Source organism: Cenococcum geophilum (assembly GCF_001692895.1).
Source record: "Cenococcum geophilum 1.58 unplaced genomic scaffold K441scaffold_141, whole genome shotgun sequence".
In the NCBI taxonomy this organism is placed as follows: domain Eukaryota; kingdom Fungi; phylum Ascomycota; class Dothideomycetes; order Gloniales; family Gloniaceae; genus Cenococcum; species Cenococcum geophilum.
The window spans coordinates 18891-29300 of NW_027137699.1; positions in this window are offsets into that span (position 1 = coordinate 18891).

The following is a 10410-nucleotide window of genomic DNA, read 5'->3' on the forward strand; positions in this document are numbered from 1 at the left end:
TATGGAGGAGTTTGTCTCCTACATTACATTAAACCTTGATCGCCTTATTGAAATGGATCAACCCATTAACTACGAAGTCCTCGCCCAAGCGGCCCTTCTGCATGGAGCCAACTCTACCAACTACGCTCAGTTTAAAATAACTAAACGAACAAATTGGACGCAGAAAAATACCGACCCGCGAGCCTTAGGCAAGGAACTTATTATCTTTGATAGCGAGCTTAATCAAGAGCCAAATTAAGATAATAACCTCACCTACACGAACAGAAGGCGCGACGAATCTGCCTCTGAGACTTAGGGAGGGAAGAACGGATAAAGCCTCAGCCTAATCAGATATCATTACAAACACATCACCCGCACGAGCAGAAGACAAAGTCGCTCTGCAGCACCTCACGAACCACTACACGACGATCCTCATCCATCTACCTACCTAGGCACGACGAGTCTGCCTCTGAGACTTAGGGAGGGAAGAACGGATAAAGCCTCAGAGCCTAATCAAGATGGCAACGAGCGGACAGCGCTTATTAACCCCACGAATAACCTCACTGAACGAAGCTCTCAACGAGCTACTACCTACCTCACCGAACAAAGCTCTCAACGAGCTACTACCTACCTCATTGAACGAAGCTCTTCCTGAGCACACCTCACCGTACGAAGCTCTCAACGAGCTACTACCTACCTCACTGACGAAGCTCTCAACGAGCCACTACCTGCCTCATCGAACGAAGCACATCGATATCCGGTTTCACTACGTGAGAGATAAGATAAACGGTGGCAGAACACCTTCGGATGGTGCAGGACTACACTAGACCTCAATAGGAAATCAGCACACGACCGGCAGATCCTCGGAAAGCACGCCAAATGACGTTTTGAGACCTCAAAACAGGCAACAGAGCTTATCCTCGATCTATCGACCTACCACTCAAATCTAACGGCCACGACATTAGGGAGGGCTCATACTGGTAGGAAGGATGGATACACTTCAGGAGAGATATAGGGTGAGGCTATAAGGCCTCTAGAACTCTATGGGCAATGTAGAACACCTATAGGGAAGTGCTAACAAATTTTTGGGGGTGGTCCTATGTGGGTAGGCGCTAGGGAGGGCGGAACTCCTTACTAGATACTTATTCCGCCTTAGAGGAGCTTCAGCAACCCTTATCAAGCAGTTCTACGTCCCTATATACAGTGTATATAGTGATATCGTTGACTGAGCTTGAGGGAGGGTGTTGGCAGACAAGCTCACAACGATATCACGTGACGAGGCTTGGCGCTAGATGAGGGGAAAACCTCATCTACTACCTATATAGAAGATAAGCAATAACAGAGCTTTAGCCCCATGACCTCATATTCCAACACTTCCTGGCGATGTGGCCTAGTTGGTTACAGTTGTAACATCTCAGACTAGATCGGTTACTCTTCGGCTTCCCTTCCTTATTAGGGTTGGGCCGATCTTCTTTGGACTAATCTTTCTGGGACGACGATGGACCCGATCGTTGTTGTCGATTCTGGTGTGTTCTTGAGTTATTTGCGTTGCTCCAAGACCTTTTCCTTAAGTTCTTCGTTTCTGAGGGTGCTTGTTTCTGGGCCGATTTGGACGATTCGCGCTTTATGTCCCTATATGCTTCTTCAGCATCTAGTTCCATTTTGGACAACTTGTGGTATTCTACCCCCGGGACGTAAAATAGCCTCTTCTGTATTTCGTCCGATAGGGCCGCTTTGAACTCCAGGATCTGTATTTCCTTGTCTTGTATGCCCCGCTCTCTCCATTGTACACGGAGGTATTGTAACAGGTCCGATGGGGTCCGGTTTCCTTGTGTTGCTCTTTTGATTCTGGCAAAGGCATTGGCCTTGCGCTCCTGTACTGTCCCAAGTAACAACAATATGTACTCTTTCATTTTTTCCTAGGTTTGTTCCGCAACGGGCTATGTGGCCTTTACGTTGTCCCATCTTTCCTGCTGAGTATCCCCTAAATGCTCGTATGCAAATTCGGTCCGCTGTAATTCCATTTCAAATGCATATAGGACCCGAATAAAGAACTTCTCACAGTCTTTCTTCCATTTGTCCCATTCGTGTCTCCCTTTACCTGTAAACTTTGTCAGTAGCTGTGGTTTAGGCAATTGGGATTATAACGCAGCGCCCCTAATGGGTATATTGATCTCTCTTGGGTCCGGTAGGGCAGGGGTTGGCACAGTTAAGGATCTTGCTAGTGTTCTTCTGTCCTCTTCTGGCGGTTATTAATATTCCTCCAGTTCTTACCTCATTTGCGACAATGTCTGCCGTTTCTTGGCGAGCTCCAGCTGTAGTTGCATGGCTACTAGCTCATCGTCCAGACTTTGGTTTTCTGCCTCCAATTGAGCCAGTTTTCCTCCTTGTGTGACTCTTTGGGGTCCTTGTTTGAGGTCGTCCTCGCCCTATTCAGTTGAGATCAACTCATTTTGTTCTTCTTCCTCCGATCCTTCGTCGTCAGAGTTTTCTAGATCCGGTTGGATCGTATTGGACGCCGATTGGGAGTTTAATGGTCCCGCTGCCGCATTTCGTTCGTTCCTCTTTGTTTGCGGTCGGTTCGCGCCCGATGCTGTGTCGCGTGGTCAGAGGTTCATCTTCGTCCGAGGACCTTGTAGTACCATAGGGAGCTGTTCGCGTGTGAGGAACTGGGAGTTCCTGAGGTTGATATGGTAGAAAAAGGCTTAACTCGGCACGATTGGTCAATGGAGGATACTGTCTGTATTCAACACATCACGAACAGCTATCCCCCTACTAGAGCAGCTGCTCATGGTTTTATCTGGCGCCGTCTAGTCAGGACTTTATCAGATTCAGGCAAAGCCTCCGATCGGTCCAATTCTATTTACAGCTCAGACCAGATATACCTTGTCATCCTGACTCAGGTCCACTCAGGCTCCGTATAAGGCGGTGAGTCCTCCTCTGCTCCGATTGTTACCAGATCGTCACTGTTCGTGACATAATTGCTCGTACTAATTAGCAGGCGCTCAAGCTTGCTTACGCCTTTGCCATATATTAGGGCCTTAATAATGAGGTTAATAATATGGCTAACGCACCGAAGCCGTTCCTTTTTAGATACTAAGAGGTTTTATAAGAGGTAATCGTAGATGTTATTATTATTGCCAGCGTTATCGGTTATTAAGCAGCTAAGTTTATAATTAAATTAATACTCCTAAATTACTGTTGCTAAAGCCGCTGCTATATTTTTAGCATTATGCAATCCTTATAGTTGTGGAAGGCCTAAAAGCGCTAATTAAAGCTTGCTATCTTTGTTAATAAAATAATCTACTACACTAAGTAGTAATACTCCATTTATAGACGTCCAGATATTGCAGCTAAGGTGGATTTTGCTAAGTGCGGTAAAAAGGAGGTCTTTAATATTAACGCGTTGCTGTTTAAAGGCGGCTTTAATCCAATCGCTTAATAATATAGGCGCTTTTATAAGATACTCCTAGATCTAAGGACGATTAAATATAAGTAGAGCGCGCGTATAAGGACTCGTAGCTTAACGGAAGGTAATATCCTATAGAATCGTCTAATTAATATAGGCTTAAATATAGCTAGCTACCATCTAGAGTAGATAAGGCTTAAGCGGCTAACCGGAACGGGCTTAACGCGGCTAGTAGTTGTATACTACTACTATAGCTTTTAGGGTTGGTAATAAGGCTATACTTTAATTTTAAATGGCCGCTAATATGGTTAGTGCCGTTAATTGTAAGTAGAGCACCTGGTTTTTGAGCTAGGTAGCGGGCTTTATGTGGCTAGGGCCTCTTCTTGCCTAGGCGGCTATCCTAGAATAGGTCGACTCCATATTTCCAAATTACTAATATAGAGATATTGCCTAATAGCGACCGCTTATTAATAACTCAGTATCTATATTTTTGCCGGTAAGCTTACCATATTTTATTAGGTAGAGGCTGTTCTAGTTAATAGAGGAGATATAGCCGTAGTTCTAATTAACTAGGGGAGGCTCTCGTAATATAGAATTATTTTAATCGCCCGATTTGGTGTTATTGTCAATGTGTCTAATAGTTAGTAGATAGCTAGCTTTAGGGCCTTATAGCTGACTAACTGCAGTTAAGTAGATCGCTCGCTGTCAGCTCGCTATCCAAATTAGGCAATTTGTATAAAATTTATAGTGTTTTATTACGGATTTTTGGTAGCACCTCTATATATACAAATATTAAGATTACCCGATTAAAGATAACCTTTGTAACGGCGCTGGGGCACCGCCCCTGCGACGTCTACATGCAGCCTAGTCAGGGGCTCGCTTGGAGACTTGGCTCGTGTACAAGGGGGTAACATAAACGGGTTAGACGCCCACCCTGCTAGTACAGTAAACAAAATAACCTGGCCCCGCTATGTCACTCTGGACTCGCTTATTTCTTTACCCATACTAGCAGGGTGGGCGTCTGACCCATTTATGTTACCCCCTTGTATATAGACCTGTCCTTTCCTCGACCTCCTTCTGCTCCTTAGCTTAGTATCTTCGTAATACAGCATTCTACAAGCTTCGGTTCAGAGGCATTTATACGAGCCGTAACAACCTTAATTTACCTAATATAGTATTACAATATAGTTAAAATCATCCTCTGCGCCTGTAAAGGCTTAAAAAGGTAGATATTAAAGTCGGTAATAATATTAGCGGTAAAAAAGGAAAGTAGTAGTAAGAGCTCTGGAGGCCCTACTTCTATATTAGATATATTTTACTAAGCTAGCTTATAGCTAATGTCACGGCACCGTTACAGACCCTAGTTAGGGGCTCGCTTGGAGACTTGGCGCCTGTATATAGACGTGTCCTTTTCTCGACCTTCTCTGCTCCTTAGCTTAGTATCTTTATAAGATAGCATTCTACAAGCTTTGGTTCAGAAGCATTTATACAAGCCGTCACAGCTAATAAGATTAATATTTAAGCTTATTAACTAGGGTATAGTTAAAGCTCTATTAAAGTTAATATAGTTAATTAAACTACTTAATAAAAGGCCTTTAATTAACCACTACTTCTAAGATTAATCTACTTTAATTATATCGGCTAATAGTTAATTACGCTTATTAGTAATAATCTTTTTAGCTTAACTAAAGGCTTATTTATATAGAGTTTATTATTATTATAAATAATATATTAAAAGTAATCTTAGTAAGTATTAGGTAAATAATTTAACCTATTTTAGCCACTAGTTATAAGAATTAAGAACGGTATAATTTTTATTATTATTATCGGAACTAATCCTAATAAACTTAAGGCCTATACTATAGTAGCGGTTAAGCTTACTAGTAAGCTTAATACACTTTTAATTACGCTTTAAGGAAGTAAGGCTCTTATCTACAACTAAACATTAGGATTTTTTTTAGCGCACGTTGGTGCAAGCAGCACGACCGTCGCCAGAGCTATACGACCGCTGCTAGAGCCAGACGACAACTGTTTAAATGACCAGCTAGCGAACAATATAAACGATTTAATCGATTAATCGAATTAAGGTAGTACAGACAGGTAGGTATAGACAGGCAGATGCTGACGGGTAGGCAGATGCAGACAGATAGGCAGATGCTAGTGGGTAGGCAGATGCAGACAGCAAGCCAGATACGACGGGTAGGTAAATGTAGATAGGTAGGCAGATGTTAACGGGTGGGTAGGTGTAGATGGGTAGGCAGATATAGATAGGTAGGCAGATATAGACAGGTAGGCAGATGTAGACAGGTAGGCGCAGATAGGTAGGTATAGATAGATAGGTAGACAGGTAGATAGGTAGACAGGCAGACAAGCAGACAGGCAAATAGGTAGATAGCTCTACATTTTATATAGTTATAATATAAATATATTTAAAAGTATATTATAGCAATCTGGTGATATATAATTTATATAGTTGCAATTATATAGTTTATGTTAACGACTCAGTTAATCGAGACATAAGTACGGTAAAAGGGTCGCGCAAGCCTATACGATTAGATTGTCTATAAACGAGAATCTAAAGCTAGGGAAAGGAAAGGAGAAGAAGAGCAGCGCCGTTCGGTGTTTTATAAGATCTTCGCGTCACGTAATCGCAATATGCGGCAATCTGTAGCAATCTGTAGCAACTTACCGGTGCGAAGTTCTGCTAGTACCGTAACATTACCCCCCCCTCCAAAAAAGCCTGCCCTTAGGCTTTGTCGCTAAAAGTCTTAGTAAGAGAATCTGACCAATTAGACAACTTCAACCGCCGGTCGAAGTTCCTAGACATCTTAACACCTTACGTGACTAAGAAATTTCTAGGGCGTTCTTGTCCTTATGTTCTTCTGGTAGCTTATCATCTTCGTTATACCAGCATTCTATCCACTCGTCTAGGTACTTTAGCGGTCCGGGTTTATTAGGGTAACGGCTGTGGAACTCCTAGAGCTTATGGGGACTACCTATAAAGTTCTATATAGGGTACCAAGTAGGGTCTGGGTCATATCCTTTCCAACTAACACGATACTTTAACGTTCCCTTTATAAGTTTACAGGCTAGCATTTCTTCAATTTCCCATTTATCATCGCCATTAACTTAAATTGGCAGGGGAGGTTTATTCTTTTGTCCGGGTAGTAGGTTATTTACAGCTTTCCGTAGCTTATCCGGTAAGAAGATAGGGTGAACTTTAATTAAGTCTGGGAGCTTAACCTTGTACAAGTTGCCTATTTTGTTAAGAATCTTATACGGTCCTGCCATCTTATAGTCCAGCTTACGGCTAGGCCGTTCTGTCTTCTAGTTCTTTATTATAACCCAGACCATATCGCCTACAGTAAAGTCAGGCTCGCGCCTATGCTTATTCGCCTACTATTCTATTAATTTCTGGGCCTTTTCTAGGTTCGTACTGGCTACTTTCCAGGCTTCTTCTAAGCGCTTAGCGTACTGCTAGGCTTCCTTATGAGATAGTTTTTCGCGTACGGTCTAGGGCCCTTCTGGTCTTTCCCAGTTAAAGCTTGTGCGGGGTAGGTAACCTATTTCTAGTTGAATAGGGGCAAATCCGGTAGAGTCGTGGGGTAGGGTCACTTGGGCGTAGTCCATTAAGGGCAATAGTTCGGCCTAGTTATCCTAGAAGTAGTTAACGAAAGGCCGGAGTCTCTGGTCCAAGTATTAATTTACAATCTCCGTTTAACCGTCTGTCTGGGGGTAATATGCCGTAGAAGGCTTTAGCTTAATACCTAAGATCCGGGTAAACTCATTCCAAAAGGCTAATATAAACTGCGGCCCGCGGTCGGATACAATAGTGTCTAGTAGTCCGTAAATTTGGTAGACGTAGTGGATATACAGTCGGGCTGCCTCTTTAGCATCGATATTCTTATGACAGGGAATTAAAAACGGGCGCTTGCCGAAGCGGTCAACCAGGATTATAACTATATCATATCCGTCACGGTCTGGAGGTAGCTTATAAAAGTCTATAGAGATATATTGCCAGGGGCGGTCGGGTATTGGGAGGGGTTTTAATAGTCCTAGGGTCTTATCTCGTGGAATTATAGACCTATAGCAGTCATTACAGTTCCGTATATAGCGATCAATATCCATAATTATTCCGGGCCAGAAATAGCGGTCGCCAATAATCCTACGGGTCTTATTTTTTCCGGGGTAAGCCGTAGAGACCTAGGCATGTACTTCGGCAATAAGCCAAGTCCGTAAGTTCTGTTCCTCTGCTGCCACTAGCCGTTCGCGGTGCTTAAGCAGTCTACTTTCGAGGGACCATGGGCTAGAAACGTTCTTTACCTTTTCACGGTACTCCTGTAGAGAAGGGGCCGTACGGTTTACCTGCAGCAGTTTATCAATAAGGTCTAGTTCTATGGAGTTAATAGGGCATATCTCAGCATCCAAAGAGTCTGTATTTAGTTCTGCCCGTATCCAAAAGTCAAGGTGCTCTAGTTGTAGTAGCGCTTGGGTCCGTAATGAGATCTTTACGGCTGTCTGGTCATTTATATCCTGTTCACGCCTTATAAGAGCGTCTGCACGGTTGGTGGTGCCTAGCCTATACATAATTAGGAAGTTAAACTAAGATAGGGTGTCCGCCCAGCGCGCCTGTCGGGCTATAAGGGCCTTTATTGTCATAAAATATTCTAAGGCCTTATGATCTGAAACTACCTAGATAGACTCAGGGGTGCCTTCTAGTTGTGCTCGCCAGTGCTAAAAGCTAGAGATAATAGCCAGCATTTCTTTGTCGTGAATCGGGTAGTTCAGCTCAGCATCTACCATAGTCTTCAAATAGTAAGCAACAGGGTGCCATTCTCCGTTTGTCTGCTTTTGGGAGTAAACGCCAGCTATAACACCATCTAAGGCATCGGTTTCTAGCATTAAGGGCCGTTCTGGGTTAAAGTGGGCGAGTAAGGGAGCAGAGACCAGTCGTTTCTTAAGCTCGTCAAAGGCCTGCCTATATACGGTGTCAAAGTAAAAGGGCCGGTCCTTATAGGTAAGTAGGCTCAGTAGCCGGGCAATCCTGCTGTAGTTCTTAATAAAGCGTCGGTAGAAGTTACAGAACCCTAAGAATAACTGCACCCCCTTTACGGTCCTTGGGGGTACCCATTAGTTAATTACGGCCGTCTTTTCTGGGTCTGCCTCAATCCCGTTTGTACTAATAATAAACCCTAGGTACTTTATACACTTAACACTAAATTCTAACTTCTTAATATCGGCTTAGAGGCCAGCTTCCCAAAGCCGTTATAGGACTTTATAGACATGCTCTTCATGTTCCAGTTCGTTTTCAGAGTAAATTATAATATCATCCAGATATACTGTATAGAAGTTATCGAGGTAGTCAAATAGTACGTTATTTATGTATCGTTGGTATGTGGCCGGTCCGTTAGTCAGTCTAAAAGGCAGTACTTTATATTTATACGTTCCGTAACGGGTCCGAAACGTAGTAAGGTCTTCTAATTTAGGGTCCATCCTAATTCGGTAAAAAGCCTAGCGGATATTAAGCTTCGTAAAGATCTTAGCTCTACTCATTCGGGCTAAAGTCTTATTAGGTAAAGGCAGTGGGTAGCGGTCTTTAAAGGTCAAATTATTAAGCTTGCGGTAGTCAATACAGAAACGAAGTCCTTTATTTGGCTTTTTAGCAAAGAGAATAGGTGAGTTAAAAGGGGCTTAACTAGGCTCAATAAAGCCCTTATCCAGGTTATTAATAAGATACTGCTTTGTGGCCTGTAATTCGGCAGTAGATTGCTGTTGGAGGGGGCTATAGCCAAGGGTAACCACCTTGTCCGGCTTAATTTCAATCTTATGGTCGTACGGTTGGTGAGGCGGGAGTACATTAGACGCTGCTTTGGAGAAGGTGTCTTTAAATTTCTGGTATTGATGGGGCAGTTTCTGTTCTACTAGCTCCTTATCCGTAAGCTCGCCTTTCTCTTAGGCTAGGGCTTCTTTCTCTTTAATTATTTGATCAATTTCGTATAAGCTAGTTGTAAAGGCAATAGTATTAGGCTAAACCAGGTTTCAGTAGAATCCTATAGCGCCAATATAGCAGATATCGACTAGCGGGAGGTCTGTGGGTTTCTTTATGGATGTTCGTCGGGCCGTATTTTGCGGTATAGGGTTTATAGTCTTCCTCAGCTCACGTTCCATTTTCCGCAAGTTGTCCTTCCGGTCTATTAGTTCGGTATATTGTCCAATGTCCCTGGCCTTTCTTTGTGGCTGCGTAGGGCCTAAGTTCTCCATTGGGGACTTAGCTAGACCACTACCGACTTCCTAAGTCTCTGGTGCGGGTGGTGTGACATAGGCAGTCTGGGGGCGGCGTAGTATACAGATCCGTTGCGGATCAAGCTGTACATCCTTCTTAAAAGCCTGGTCCCTACGCGTCGCATCGGCCTGGTAAACGGTGTTTATCTACGGCCGTACAAGGTTTTCCATTGTAATACTAATCTCTTTTATAAAGGAAGGCGTTGGGGGCATAGTCTCGGGCCAGATAAGCTGCCTATTCCGTACGTTGAGCTGTAAGCCCAAATAGGCTAGCCATTTTCTCCCTAAGATCATATCATGGCTTCCAAGGTCCGTAATAAGGAAGGGGACGTTATACTGCCTTCGTCCGTCAACGCGGAGGTGGATCCGCAAGATAGTTGTAATAGGTGGTCCTATCCATCCGTTATAACCGCAAATAGGGACTAGTTTGGGCAGTTCTTCAAGGGGTACATTTAAAAAGTCAGTCAGTTTTACAGCGCACTTTATGTCAATTAAGGTAAAGGCATTTGCTCCTGAGTTAGCTAAAGCAGAGGTTAAAACTTAATATCTATTGCGAAATAAAGTATAAGGGATAGTGCAGCTTCTTCCACCAACTAGCCGACCCAGATCGATATGTGACATATCGATCCCTTTTGACCCTAGAGAGGAGTCTTCCTCTAGGGTTCCTCTTTTTCCGGCTCCGTACTGTCCTCTTGAATTAACAGGACCTCGTTTGTCTTTGCCTTTGTCGGGCAGTTCCT